Source organism: Syngnathus acus, chromosome 3 (assembly GCF_901709675.1).
Source record: "Syngnathus acus chromosome 3, fSynAcu1.2, whole genome shotgun sequence".
NCBI lineage: Eukaryota > Metazoa > Chordata > Actinopteri > Syngnathiformes > Syngnathidae > Syngnathus > Syngnathus acus.
This window is the reverse complement of record NC_051089.1, coordinates 5,258,069-5,273,102: the sequence shown is the minus strand read 5'-3', so window position 1 is coordinate 5,273,102 and position 15,034 is coordinate 5,258,069. Positions and strand designations below refer to the sequence as shown.

The following is a 15,034-nucleotide window of genomic DNA, read 5'->3' as shown; positions in this document are numbered from 1 at the left end:
CTTTAGAACAATAAACTTAGAGGTAACATGAACAAAAGTTATTCCCGGATGTTGTTAGCATAGAAAATAAAACAAAACCCCATTAAATACATTGATCTTGTGCTTTGGTAGACATAGAGCTCAAGTCACAGCTTGCCTCCAAATCAGAATCCATAATCAGAACCGTTGGTGTGCCACTAATGGCAGGCCTGGATTTGACTAACATCTAAAAAGTAGATCTATTATGAACGATAACAAGCTCATTTTACAGAAGGCAGACGGTAGAACAAAGAATGTCTGGCAGCGAGTTCGCATCGGCGAGTCGCGGCCTTTCATGTTCGCTCTTTCGAAGAGCAATTTGCTGTGATATCGCAGCCTTTCTTCACCCACATCATAGCTCCTAACATATTAGAGATAAACTAGATCTTTTATGTCCAAATCTCCCGCGCATGGATACATTATCTGTAATGTGTCAACACAAAGGCAAGAGCGGTGTCTCATGGGCTGGCTCTTGCCAACAAATAACTGAAATAACTAAAAAAGATGTGCCAGATGTATCGTCCGCACAAAGGCATCGCTAACTAGCAAGGAGAAAAGATGGTTGAAAATAACTAAGAAGGTGATACAAATCTTTGCTACATAAACCCAGTTAATATCTTTGACGTCTATAGCCGTCTTTGGCACTGAATGAGTTAAGCAGTTCATAATTATACAAATTTGATTTTACCCCCTCCCATTTGTGTGTCATGTCATGCTCGTCAATCAGTCTGTGCGATAAAATTTTTCGCTCTGTGTGTCGTAGGATGAAGGGCCCACAACACCTTATTTCCACAAGTGCAGTCAAAGACTCCTTGCTCTTCTACATATCACGACGGACAGGTGGTCCCTTAATCCCACTGGAATCCCACTGGAAGATTGGGTGACTGAGTGAAGAATCCCAATTTTTATTTTTCCTCCATTTTTTGGCAAATGCCTTTTTTTTGTCTTATCAATCCCTGTTTCTTTTATTTATGAATTAATTTATTTTTGGCTTAGGCATCCGTAGGAAGCAGATTTTTTGCAAAGACCAACTTTTTTGCTGCTCTTTTTTAGACATGATGAGTTGAAAAGAAGAAAAAAAAACACACTCATAGACTCATTATGCTCAAAGCATGCATACCATCAACACGCATACAAACAAGATGCTATAGCTAAGGAAAATTACAAAAAAAAACATTGTACATAAGTGCAAATGCCAATTCAAGTACTGAAGCAAATACACACACATACATGCAAGCAAACACGTACACACACCAGCCTGCTGCCATTTTGGTTTTTGTGCCTACACAGACGTTGTGTGCTCTGTGACAGGGCCGACCGAGCACTGGATGGATGATGATGACAAAGAAGAGGAAGAATCCAGGATAATTTACATGCATCATTCCTTAGGAAATAGGGACCAAAGGACTAAAAAAAAAAACGCTTTTTAAACAAATATATAAATATATAAATATATATTTAAAAAAACTCATACCTTGTAGCTACAACTATTACTCTTAGTCAAAAAAAGTAACAAAAAAAATCATTAAATCAATATCCAGTGGCCTACTGTAATAAAAGAAAATGGACTTTATGTATTGAAGAAAAAAAAAACATGGAATTGTAGTGTAGGGGCTGTTTTTTTTGTTTGCTCTGGATGCTAATCGGGCACCAAGTTGTATCATAGTGAAGTGGGTAAAGAAAAAAAAATGTAGATTTGCTCATTTTTCCTGTTGTTAAAAAATACTTGAAGTTGCAATGGTGAAGGACAAGAAGAAATTAACAATGGACAGTGCTGTTTACGACACTGGATACTGCGCTCATCACCATGTCCAAGGCACCGCAAAAAGGAGAGACTGATTCCCGGAAAGGGCAAAAGAATGAACTAACTTGTGCCTGCGCTAGACAGAGTGCAGACACTGAAGGCTCCTCCTTAGCCTTTACGTTCAAGCGACAATCCACTGTAAAAGACCAAGCAACACGGACCCCCGAGGGCGCCTTTTGGATTTTTTTTTTCTGGCCCTTTTTGTATTGCGCAACGTGAAAAGCAAAGTGGTTCAATGAAGGGCGGCAAATAATACAAGGATTTTGAGGGAACAGGAAAGCTACTGAAACTGCCAGAAGAATGAAAACTAAAGTTTCCACCAAGTGGTATCGTTCAGTTTGCCACGGTATGGTTCTGTAAACACTGACGGCCAGGAGGCAGCCACAATTAACTAATTAATAATTAAATAAATTAGGGCCCAGTTCTGTGTGCAGACAGTATCTATAAATAAATCTGATTTGTAAGCCATATTTTTTCCTGTTCGATCTTCTGTATAAACAACATGGACATGTAATGGGACGACTAATAAACGTCTTTTCTAAGTTGAGCTTTGAGGATGCGTGGAAATAAATTTCGGAAAGCTACGAACCTGAAATTCATGTCTCCCACTGCTGTTTGCTGAAAGAATGTTGGGTTGCGTCATAAAAACTCACACAATAATTTCCCATCCATACCGAACTGAACTGAACAATACTGCTTGGTGGAAACATAAAATAAGTTGTATAGTTGTGTCCAACGTCCCCTCAAAAAGAACCAATAATGTTATTATATGAACTACCTATAAATGTTAAGACATAATAAGACCAACAGAATTACACATCCGAAACATTCCACTGTGAACATGCTTCTCGACCTACTTTTTTGGTAACAATCCATGTCAATTCCCCAAAAAAGCTGAAGACACAGTCCGTCATAAAATGCCAACTTGTAAATTAGCTCTGGCTCTGAACGTTCCCCAATTTGCTCGGTTGGAACGTCGCAACGATTCGATCAACAGTAGTGGATGGCAGGCAGTAAGAAGAACGGAGGTGGGAGGGAGGGAGTGAGTAAACATCCTTCAAAGTAATGCTGCGAGGATGAAGCCCAAACACTATAAAAATAGAAGGTGTAACCAAGCTCCTGGTGACAAGCACCATATATCTGTTCTGCGGGTCCCACAAAAAAAAATAGGATTAAAGCGTTCAGAAAGCTTGGTCCAAAACAGTTGGAGTATTAAATCTCATTGTCTCTCAAGAGAATAAAACGTAAACCAGATTTATTGCAAACAACTGACAATGTGCTACAGATTTGTATATTCATTGTGATAAAGCACAAGTTGCCAAGATAGTGTCAAAACCCCTTTGCTCAGTTCTGCTCATATCAATTATCCCCTGTCCTCCTTATTGCACTGTAATCACCAGCTTTTATCCAGCAACAGTTTAAAAAGAGAAATATCACCAGGATATTTACAGGGACCAAATGATGAGTAGGGGCGGATATTTCCTCGGATGACACAGGAAAGATTAGCCAAAATGATGTTTGTGCCTACCCTTACATTTGAGAGTTGGCCCGAGATTAGCAACACTGCCAAAATATCCCCAAAGACAAGATAGCTGATGTGGTATAAAATATTTTCATGTCGTAGCTCAAACTGTTTTATATTATTGATGGACCAAAATTTCAGCAAAAGTTAATCCACGATTGTAGTGCATCAATAATAATTTTTGAACTGTGGAGACTCCATAATATTTTTCATTTGACATTTTATGGAGTCATACAAAGATAACATAACTATGAGGCCGATTTTCCTTCTAATTCAAAAAGATTGAGGAACAAAACATTGATTAATAGACACCCTAACACAATCATTGCAAAAATGTGGCATCTAATTGAAAAACTAAACCTGAAATGGACACCTCATATAATCCCAGGGCTGACACAATTTTCCCACAACACACCTATAAAGCAGACAGCATCTGTAAATATTTATGATTGAGTTTAAAAAGAAAGTTCTTCCAGTAGCAATAGTTGTCAACACTGATACTGAGGAAATTACAGACGAGGGGAAAAAAACTGCCTAACAAACAAAAGCCACCTCTAAAAAAAAAATCAATTCCTTGTACTCTCTGCAGTTGAAAGAATAAACATCCCCGGCCACAATATGAGAAAATGCAGTCCTATTTCTCCGTCTTTGATTTGCTATCATGAAGCAGGGAGTCAAACAAAGCAGTGCTCTGCAAAGTGTTTCTTGTTCATAAGAGGCAGAACTAATTGATGGCAAATCTAATGTTCCATAAGCAATGAAATTTCCCGTGCTTGCTTTGGCCTCACATCGCAGCGCATGCCGATCACGAAACCTCACAAGACGACTCTCGCAGGATGCCATTGTAGTTCCCAGTGGCAGGTTGTGCACCCGAGTGAGCTGACACCCACGCTAGCCTATCACGTTGCTGACTAACCAGTGCTGAATTTACGATATGTAATATCCTACAGCGAGGTGAAATGAAAGCGTTAGATAGGCAGCTGGAAACTTTCAACAAAGATAGTCTGTATTACTTTTTACTCCCTTGAGGACACACTTTTTAAAGTGATGGGTAGTAAAAACAGAAAAAGCCGGGCAGGTTTTTTTTTCCCACCGAAAAGTACATCTATCTGTATGATGCAATATTCATACTCTGAGTCTGAGTCACTCAAAATGACAAAAGATGTGTCCATGTGTACACAGGTATAAAAAATAAATGAAAAAAAAACCCAAAGTAACCATTATAGATATTTTCAAACTTCAACCTAAAAGAGCATTTCATGATTATGACAAGGCAACAGAGATCATTATTCCCAATTAGAAATGAAAATGCCTCACTAATAACAATGGCCAAATTGAGTAAGTAATTAGTGTAGCCTTCTAATGAGGCAGAGTAATTCTTTAATTAATGGAACATGCATCAATCTGATGTAAAGTACAGAAACCAGCACCACAGTAGAAAGCACACTTCTGCCATTTAGCATATCCAAGTAACTTTGTGGACACTCAGGAGGGTCCGGCTAAACAAAAAATAATGACTAACCCAAACTATTCTTCAGAAAACGCTGAAATATGGGAAATAATTTCCTGGAAAATCGGGGAATACCCAAAAGTCATTTATTTGGCCTGGCACCAGGGTGGTCCAAACAAATTTCAGTGGGGCAATGCCCCAGTAGCCCCACCTCTAGCTCCACCAGTGAATAGAACCCCTTAAGACCTATAGTTGGAACTTCTCTTATATGGATCATCACCAACATTAGACAGGTTGTTATTCATCAGATTAATTACCCTACAAAAAATAAAATAATTTTATCAAGCCCATTTAGCTCATAAAAATAAATATCCAGGTCCATGTGGACACAACCCAAAGTATTGCCTATTTTATATATTTTCTAGTTAGAAGTGCACCTTTAACCGTTGAGATCTTCTCTAACCAATGTCGGCCATATCAACCAGTCTCCAACACTCACCCTAAAATAGTAGAGATTGTCAAGGAAAGGAAGTGAAATGTAATTGACTGAAAGTCTAGCGATGATTAAAGTCACCTGTTGGGACAGAAGGGAAAAATTAATGCTTCTCATTTGAGAGCTGCTTCCAGACTGATCTTTTCCGTCATCTCACTCCAGTTGTTACTGGTGTGGAAATGAGATTTTTTAGATGGAAATAGGCACAGGGTGGTGGTCGTCGAGAGGGGGGGGGGGCTGAAACCTGAAAACTCCAAATCACTCCTGATACTCAGGGCATCAGGCGCGATGATGTCATGATTAGTGGAGAGGTTCCGAGCCTCGCCTCACCGCCTCACCCTGAGATGGGAGATCGCATCCCATTACTGTGATGGCGATGAACTATCTAATTCCTATCAAGCAGTCACGAGTTTAACAATAAACGAGATTACAGTATAGTTTAAGACCATAATGCACAAAGTCACGAGGGATGTACGATCGATCATGCTTGACTCGGTACGATAACGAGCAGTTTTTGTGTTATTTCTTCATGTAAATAGCCTATAAAATACAAAATTAGAGAGATTGTACAGTAGTGTGCTCTGAAAAGCTCCACTCTCTGGTACAATGATGTCATTTGATACACCGCAGCAGTGCTGGGATCTGCGGGTCATTTTTCAGTCCCTCAACTTTTGAAGTTGTCTTACTTTTCCAAATGCTGGCATAAGTAACACAAGAGGTTAAGTCCACCCTAGTTTGGATATGGTTGCAGTGAATCATGGGGACGTGTTGTAGATTTGTGGAAATTGATACCAGAACTCCAGCTCATGTTCTTAATCTGCTTTGAAACATTATAAAGCAGTAATGGACCTAAGAAGAAGAAGGGGACGAGGAAGTGACAAATTATTGAAGAAATATGTCGCCTTCCATGACTCTTGACCACACTGCTGCTACATCTCTCTTGTACATACAATATAGCTTATTTTTCAATTTTGTTCAGCCTTCTTTATGGGCTTACGTACAATATCTCATGTTGAAAAGGTAAAAAAAAAACTAAAAAAAAAAAAAACTAAATAATCTATTTCAGTCAAATAAAGAGAAGGAACCTAAGGAGTAATTTTAACAAAAAAATGAATAGATAATACAATAATTTTATTTCTTGTACAGTGTTTCACAAGGATTTTATACTCATGTTGGAAAATTGGTGATTTCTCCAATGTTTTCCTGAGCTAGGATGGACTCATTATCATGAAGTTTATTATGATTATGATTTTTTTATTTATTTATATTTTTCAGGCTGCATATGTATTTAGAAAAAAAGGAAAAAAATCTTTAAGAGATTCCGCATGCTAACAGCTCTTGGATCAATAATAAACTGGACAAAATGCACTTATGGTTACTGGTCAAGTGGAATCAAGGAGGAAACACTCTTTCTTGCTTATGTCACTTTTGGGGACCTGCAGACTTCTCACCCCCATAAGCCGGCCTTTATTAAAAAAAAAAAAAGTTTAGCATTTATACCCTTGTTAGACGTTTCCATTTGTCCTCTGTGGAAAAGGAGTCCACGAAAGACAGCAAAATCAACAAAAACCCACCAACATCAAAACCTATGCTGTAACCTTGGAATTAAGCTATGGATGAATTGTCTTTGTTTGATTCTGTTTCATTTCTTAAGGGCTGGTGGTTTGTCACATCTCATCTATTCTGTGTTTACATTCTTGCTTTCTCATATGTTGTGGCGAGGGTTTTGCCTCCCAACCGCAATACACTGGAGATGTTGATTTGCCAATGTGACGAGGGAGTTCTGCCTTAAACCTAGCTTATTCCCCACTGCTCTTTCTCTTTCTCTCCCTCTCTCTCTTTCTCTCTCTCCTACCTTCTCACCCTCTTTGTCTATCTCTCCGTCTCTCGCGGTACTACCTGTGAACACTGCTTGGACACCCTGTATTGTAAAAATGGGGAGACACCAAATCCCAAAAGTCAAAGAAACCTGCTGTTTAATTTACCTCAAGCCCATCCGTTGCATGAATGAGAACATCTCCATCACCATTGGTTACCAGGACCAAAATATAGAACTCAGAAGGCTGAGTTTGCGCCAAATGAGAATCCAATCAGAGCCTTCAAAGAGCTCAAACTGAGACACTAGTAGTTTTTGCCTCATGGGTTTTTCTATCATGAGTCATTCCCATTTTTGCTAATCCTATTCATTCATTTTCATGCATTTATACAAATTAGCAATGAATGAAATTGTACAATTCCATGACTCGAACAAATAGCATTTTTTGATTTATTTTTGAAACAGAGATGTAATTTGAATCAATGTTGGCTCTGGTCCGATTCCCCTGGTTTTGGAGTGATATCCTCCCCATAGTGCTCCTGAACGCTGTAGTTCTCTAGTTCATTATATTCTGCTTAGACTAAAATAAAGCACAGACCTGTAGAAAAATGATCACCCGCTTTGTCCTTTTTATTCTTTCATATTGCAGAGGTTGATGTCATATTTAAGAATGAAATCGGATCCACCACATATCTACTTCGATCAAAGCCACCAAAATCGCCTTACACCACCTGCGCCACAACTTAGACCTGATTTGCTGGTCTAAAGTCTAGTCTAATTATTGTCAGCCAATTGTTAGGTGTGCCAAAATCTCCTTACACCACCTGCGCCACAACTTAGACCTGATCTTAGCTGGTCTAAAGTCTGATTATTATCACACGCAAACACTTACACTTACGTCACTTGTCTTGCATGTCAGACATGTCATTGACTAACACGGCAGAATACTAAATCAGATGAATTAGTCAGTAGAAAGTCATTGGAAAAAAAGGGGCGAACAAAGCATAATAAATGTGAGGGAGATTGGGAGGAGAGCAGAATGAATTGATTAAAGGGAAATGGATCGTCATCTCTCGTTATTGTGGCATTACCGCAGAACTGAGAACCAGGTGCAATAGGTCCCCGCCTACATAACAAGTGGGAGGTCAATTGATTAATCATGCTGCATTTTATTGATGTAGACTGCATGGCAAAGGAGAAGAAAGGTCACATTGAAAGCTTTTGTTTAGTTTCCTTTTAATGGCCCTTTGTCTCCTCCTTACTCAATAATCCCAATATTTAACATTTAAAGTAGAGGTCAGGCTAGGCCGGCAGGTTCCTGATTTTCCAGTTAGAATTGATTGTGAATCTAAATTACGGTTGACGTAAATGCTTTGTATCAAGCAAGTCAGTCAAGAACAGGAGAAACCTTCCAAAAAGGCCTGAGTCTTGGAGCTCATCTAATGTACCACAAGGTTGGTAGGTAGGATTTGCCGGTTCTTGGCGAAATATAAATCAACCAGTTCCTTCAGCCACAACTGCCCCATCACGGTGGAAACATCTAAACTCCCTTCGACAGTTATTGTTCCCTGAATGGGGTGTTCCACCCCAGGGGACATCAATGACCAAAGCATGCCTGAGACACTGCTCATAATTTCTTGTTTATGGCCCTCCGTGGTGTATCTGGGCCATGGCATTGGTGTGGAAACAGATTTACGGTTGCTAAATTTGCAGGTGATAAAAAAAGGGGAAAAAAAGGCCAAAGACGAGGCCACTAACTCTCGGCTATTCACGTCTCGATTCCCGCGCTCCAGTCTCTGGAGAGCCTCTCCATTGTGAGGGAAGGCGATCCATGATTCCACATGACAAACTGGATTTTTCCTCGAGTGAGTCTTGCTGAATTATTTTGGTCCCTTCGATTGAATCTGCAACCCCGGGAGAATTTCCCTCCACTGTTGCTTTTGAGCCGTAAGCCTCGATGGCCAACCGATGTCGATACTCAATCTACGGCGTGGCCCCTGAAGCTGAATGAAAAATGCTAACAGGGGCGGTTTGTTTGTTTGTCTCCAGGAGGGAGGGGGGGGACACAGAACAAGACCCTTTTGACAGCTCCATTTTTCCAATCTTTGGGAGTTGGGGATAATCAAGGAGTATGGATTGGACAGAGGAACAGAGTGCTGTCTTTATCCGTGTTTGACTTGTAACAAAAAGGAGTGACGGATTTTTCCTATGGCTTATTTTGGAGAGCTGGCTTTACGTAGTCGCTTTGTGACGACTGTCATTGTGATGCTATTTATCGTTTTGATTCCAATGCAATTTTCTGAATTTACAATCGGCCTCTTACCAATTATAATATAATACGATTCGATTCACTCCATTTATGATGCAATTTTCTTCAATTGTGGTACGATTCACACCGGTTCTGATACAGTAAGAGTCAGTGTGATTTGAAGGTGATACAGTTGACGAAATTTAATAACATCATGAATTGATGCACTCGTTTTTTACGGTGTTCGCTTTTTAACTTTCCATGTTTCCTTTTTTCTCAATAAATCGACAACACAGACGAAGTTGCTAGGTTTCGAAATGTAACAGAGGACGAAAAAACGCACGTGATATTTGTATTAGGACAGATGGTCTTCAATTTTAATTAGACCATCCAAGTTGTTCCACATATGAAGGAGATGAGATATTTGAAAAAGTGTCCCTTGAACCGTGTCATTTAAATTCAGCCTTTGTGCCGATTCTGGGAAAGTTAGTTTTGCATCCTGTTGAAATCAAAATGAAGTTATCTAGTGTCAGATAGAACCGTCATCATTTGAATTTTTGAGCAGCATTACGAGTAAAACTGCTTTATGATACCGCAAGTGAAATCGTCATCCATTTATGATTTGTTTGAGGCCCATGCTAACGTCAATATAAGCCAAATGTGCCCAAGAGCATTTCTTTGAAATTCATTCCCCCGTGTTTCATTACACCGTCGGATCGCTCGTCTCAAGGTAATCCTGAATAACGACCTTTCAACTTCTTAACTATAGCCGATGCAAATATTTACCACATTGACTTATCACTTGTCACTTATGGCGCATTTAGCGCTTGACTTTTATCGTCCATTAATCTATCAGTGCATCCATTAGGGACACTCAAGCACTCGGAAGCCTGTGCACTTTCCAGAAGGCCCTCTTTACTATTCTCCGCTTTAATGGTGAAGCAGCTCGCAACAAGTGAAGCATAAACCCAGCCACGGTCAGAACTTAAATTGGAGATGATGCATAGATGAGACTCCTGCATGCATTGCGATGTGCTCCCAAGAGGCTTTTGTGCACGGCGAGGTCCCCGGGCGGAGAAAACTCTCGACAAATGGGTGACAAATTCCAATTTCATTACATGCAGATTCACAGAGTAACAAAGGATTATAACTAAATGAAAGCATGCGCAAGACGTCGGTAAGCAAAGGCAGCAGAATCCCCGGGATCCCATTATGTATTACAAAAGCTTAATCAATATCTAATCAAGGGGAATACAGAGCGCCCGTGTCTTATGGAGCTCTTTGTTGTCGGAGGTGAGGGTTGCCATGGCGATTGGACGGGTGCGGGGGACCTTAGTGCTGCAGAGGTATTGATGGAAATTAAGAAGCATTGATGAGACCTGACGAGGGCAGGATGGAAAAGGGAGATAATTAAACAGAGATGCAGGAGGGGGAGGGTGGACGCAGAAGAGACTCAGCTGGGGCCGACCTGGGAAAATGCGGACAGTGTACGTATTCAGATCAAGAATATTGTGCTAACGCACAAGCCCATCTATAATTTTGTCCTCATTGGGGTCACAGGTAAAAGGAGCCTGATAATGTTGCATGTATTGTGACTATTTTACTGATCAATCACGCCAAGCTTCCCGTTACAACTCATCAGAAATGATGCAGACCGTAGTTTCTATCCTTCCAGGGAAAGAAAATGCACAGAAACATTTGTCTGGACCTTTAAAGGTGAGTTTGGCTTCCAATCAGTGTTCCCAATTTTACAAGTGGTTGAGATGAAAAATCAGGTCTTAGGGATTCAAAGGATGGTTCTGGCTTGCACGGAGGGTCCTGATTAATTTGAGTAATTAGAATTCAAATGTCATAATGAAATTGAAAATGAAGGTTCAAAGTTGGGTTTAAAAATAACATGACAAACATTTGACTCAGTCCATTTCTAATCATTTCAATATAATAATTATATATATATATATATATAGTAATTTCAAATAATTTCAATATAATCATATATATATTTATATATATAATTATTATATTGAAATTATTAGAATTTTGTAAACCTTTGGACTGAGTCAAATGTTTGACAACTCTGAATTACCTTCCGGCGCAAACTAGAGTCCCCCGTTCCTATTCCCAATAAAACTCCCGAAGGGTAATATTTTTCAGGGTTAAAATGGGCTCTAAATTTATGAAAGTTGCGCGCAAGCTATACGAACAGACAAAATGACTCTACGTTTGTTCGTTGTTCACTCCTATGTAATTCATCGGGTGATAAAACTGGAAGAGAAGATTGAAAAGAAGCCTCCCATTAAAAAAGAAAAACTCTGCAAGGCTGAGTGGGTGCTCATCCTGCAGGCTTTTGCCTGCATGTACTGTAAGCGCGTGTCCAGTCTGTCGGCACCTGATTAACACTTGAGATAATACGGTCATTAAAGTTGCCCCTCAATCAATACGTCCGATAGAGTAATCAAGGTAGAGATTGAATGAACTCGGACCACCGTGGAGCACAACGCGGACCTTTTAATCAGAGACGCTGAGGCGTTACACTAGATTGTTTCCTTTTGTTTAATTGACAATATACGGTACGTGATTTATTTACAGTCGAGTAATGAATGAAAAATAAGTAGTAATTGGACCATGAAATAACATCTTCACAAAAGAATTAATGGATAGACTGGTTGTATTAAGGATCTCCGTCACTGCCATAGTGAACTCAGATGACCTTCTTTTCGTGTGACACAAAGTAAATAAAATATGACATTATCAGGAATGACAAAATGTCACACGACTTCTGCTCAGTATCCATTTAGAGGGTTATTGCATTTTCTTTGGCTTTGTGGCTACTTTTGTGATGTCGTAACAGAAGATCACAAGGGGATAACAAAAACCAATAAATAAGAATCATTTTTATAGCCCAAATATATTAAACACACAAAGAATTGGTCTCCGATAGATTTCGCACTCCAGTCATTCATTCCACAAGAGGGCGCCAGAGAAATATCAGACATATCTTTGGCCCGATAACAAAAGCAGCCTATAGATGAGTTTGTAGCCCAAAAATTTAAATTTTTAAATTCCGAAAGTGCAGAAATGCAGAGGTTCGAAAAACATCCATTTTAATGTGCGTGACCAAAACTCGAGACACGAGCAGGAACAAACTCAGTCATAAAAGGAGCACAGCTCCAAAGAGCTTTCTTTCATTGCTTACTCTGGTGTCAAGTTGGTGCACCAGAATAAAAGTTCACCGGAGAAGACGACGGCAACAACAAATAGTCACCGTCATTACTTTTACCTACGGCTGTCCTTAATATCCGATTTCACGTCTCTCGGAGGAATGAATGAAGCCAGCTGTGCTATTGCATCACCTTACAAGCAACAAAGAGATCCGCAAAAGCATTTCTCCTGGCGATTTAACAGCGGTTTGCCCCTGCAGGAGCTGGCAAGCACGATGCCAGTGTGGTTCATAAAAAGGCCCATCACTGCGGGGAAGTGAGGCTAATTCTTCTCCGAGAGAGCGGCTCTCGTAAAGAGACATTGCGGCGGGCCCCCACTTTAATGGAGCTGATGCAACTCGGAGGCAACACTTGGGTTGTTTCCGCCCTCGGTTTCCCCGCGCACGCGTCGAGGAAGCGGGCCGCCGCCGATTGGCCGGCGCTGCTCTCGACACGGGCCAACCCGCTCGTGAGGTCGTCGGATTTGGACAATCTGTTGTCATCCCTCTACCAGCATAGTCCGTGCGGTCGCTTGTCTTGCTTTACAACTCGTTTCACATTACTGCGTAAGTTTAAAGTTCATTTTCATCAAAAAAGGTTGTTTGAGGATCGGCCCGCCGGGTGCAAGATGCTGCTGGTATCTTAGCAACCTGTGCGGCAACTGAGGTGGGGGGAAAAAAAAATCTTATTAACCTGTTGCTATGACAACAGTGATAGACAATAAGTCTCCTTGAGCAGCATGATCAGAATAGCTTGTAAAGGAAATATGTTTTCTGCCGTATATGACTCTGCTGGATGGCCATTGCATTATCTTTGCTCAGTAAACTGATGCAAACCGCAGCCAACGAACTCAGTGAAAACAAAAGAACGGAAAAAAAAACAACAACCAAGCTTTTTGTGTCCCTCCTCCGCATGGTGTGCAATTAACGCTTCACAGTGTAAATGCAGCATCCGATCAAGGTTGATTTGAATCGACGCTATTCCGAGAAAGGAGAAAAGAAAAGAAAATTGATGTATTTGTTTTCTTTTTTTCTTTTTTGCAATTACGCCCCTCGCGTCAATTCATCAAGAGATTTGCATGAGGTAAGTGTCGCTTCGCTGTCTACTGATGCATTTTTTATTATGTTTCAATTAGGGTTGGAATCCAATTAGGGCTGTCATTCCCGTCAACCAACAAGGGGTCTCTCCTTTGTCAAGGACTCTTATGTAAAGAATATCAATGCAGTCCAATAAATAAATATATCAATTAATTAAATGGGTCTGGTATTGTTTTAAAGGGGATAACCAAGACAGGAAGGATATTGATACGTTTCAAGTGTAAAAGTTGATTCTTCAAAGACAAAACTCTATACGTCGAGCGGGAGTTAATGCGAAAGCTTGCCATCGTTTTTATAAAGCTCAGCACATGAAAGCACTCACCTCAAACCAACCCCGACATGTTCCATTCCCTCGCCAGATGACACAATACCAGCGAAATATGCTAACAATCAGCCAACCTGAGAGGCAAATTCACACTGGGTGTTTAGGTTTTTTTTTTTTTTTTGGTGTGTGTGTTTGTTCGCATGTGAATTAACATCATAATAATAATGTCAGACGCGGGCAAAGGAAAAAGAAATGGACGCCATTCAAAGTGAGCCTTTTGGAGGTCGGCCTCTCATCCTGTGACATTGTGTTGAAGTCTTTTTTCTTCAGAACAGAAAGAAACTGTAGAAAGTAGTCTTGAACTAGATGGGAGATGTGTGTACTTAGGGAAGCAGTCGAAAAGACTTGGACAGAATTTGAGAACTGTCATACTGCCCCCTAGGGATCAGATGAAGAATTACAACCCGATGCTTCAGCACCAAAACACAAGGACAGTGCATGAAGGAGCGCTCCCTTGGGTGTCTATCATCAACACACTAATTGGATCTGCCATAAGAAAGTAATGATAAGGGGGACAAAAAGAAAAGGGGAAAAAAAATGGTGGCAGCTTGTTTATGTGGCTAAAAGCGATGAAACGGTGGAAATCCCCAAAGGCTTTACAGTGTGTTTAAAATATATTTGAGGAAAGGTTTTGGGACATACTTCTTTTATAAATTAATCTTCTCCAACCGATGATAACATAATGGATATATTACTCAATTCCAAGTTGCCTTTAGTTTATAGCGCTTTTATCGAAGTGTAGCAACCACAGCTGTGCTCATTGAAGGGAGGACAGCAAGCTATGCTAGAAAGTTCCTTACCAACATTTAACTTTTTTTTCACAAAACCTACTGAGGAAAACCCACAAAGGACGAAGTCGTCAACATCTTCATCGAACATTATAGCAGCGTTATTTTTCATTTCTTTAGGCATATTTATTAGGCTCTGGTTCGGAGTAAGTCTAGTAAAAATATTACACAATAAAATGCAGCAGTTAGCAGATTGCCCACTTTGGCTGTTGTATTATCCTTCACTAACTCTCTCTCAAGCATGCATTTTTGCACCACTGTCTTGCCTCTTTT

At 40.1% G+C, this 15,034-nt stretch overlaps 2 protein-coding genes across 12 annotated transcripts in view; one reads left to right on the top strand and one right to left on the bottom strand.

Moving 5' to 3' along the window:
- Nucleotides 1-7,715, top strand: part of si:dkey-205h23.2 (CUGBP Elav-like family member 4) — a 105,381-nt gene extending 97,666 nt beyond the window's left edge. For all 11 annotated transcript variants that reach the window (XM_037246936.1, XM_037246933.1, XM_037246931.1 and 8 more), the window contains one exon: nt 782-7,715. The gene's annotated coding sequence lies outside the window, so the exon portion shown is untranslated. The remainder of the gene's footprint in view (nt 1-781) is intronic.
- slc12a4 (solute carrier family 12 member 4) overlaps nt 1-15,034 on the bottom strand; it is a 193,484-nt gene that overhangs the window by 133,888 nt on the left and 44,562 nt on the right. The window lies entirely within an intron of this gene.